Source organism: Nelusetta ayraudi, unplaced genomic scaffold, assembly GCF_046127955.1.
Source record: "Nelusetta ayraudi isolate G7.1 ecotype Tasmania unplaced genomic scaffold, CSIRO-AGI_Nayr_v1 ptg000157l, whole genome shotgun sequence".
Taxonomy (NCBI): Eukaryota; Metazoa; Chordata; class Actinopteri; order Tetraodontiformes; family Monacanthidae; genus Nelusetta; species Nelusetta ayraudi.
In genome coordinates, this window is record NW_027466207.1 from 1,065,001 (window position 1) to 1,065,377 (window position 377).

Here is a 377-nt window from a genome sequence, read left to right on the forward strand (position 1 = left end):
CGCGCCGTGTGCACTCTCAAACGCCATAGTCGCCTTCGTTTTTATTTTATTTTATTTTTTTTTTCGCGCGGCCGCCTCGGGGGCATTTTTAGCGCCGGCCAGAAGAGAAGAGAAGAGAAGAGAAGAGAAGAGAAATGGAAGGTGGTGACCAGTGGTTCTTGGCCAGTGACTTATAGGCACTCAGGAAGAGCGATGCCCGACTCCCCCTGCGAGGGGCAGCGGCGCCGTCATTCACTCCCAGCCAATAAACTCAGCCTAGGCTTTTTTTTTTTTTTTTATTATTCTTATGAGCTTTTCTGGGTAAGTGGGTTTTCCAGATGCACACGGCCAGGTCTTTGATCGATGCCGCCCTCCGCGTCCCCTCGGTAAATGCCCCG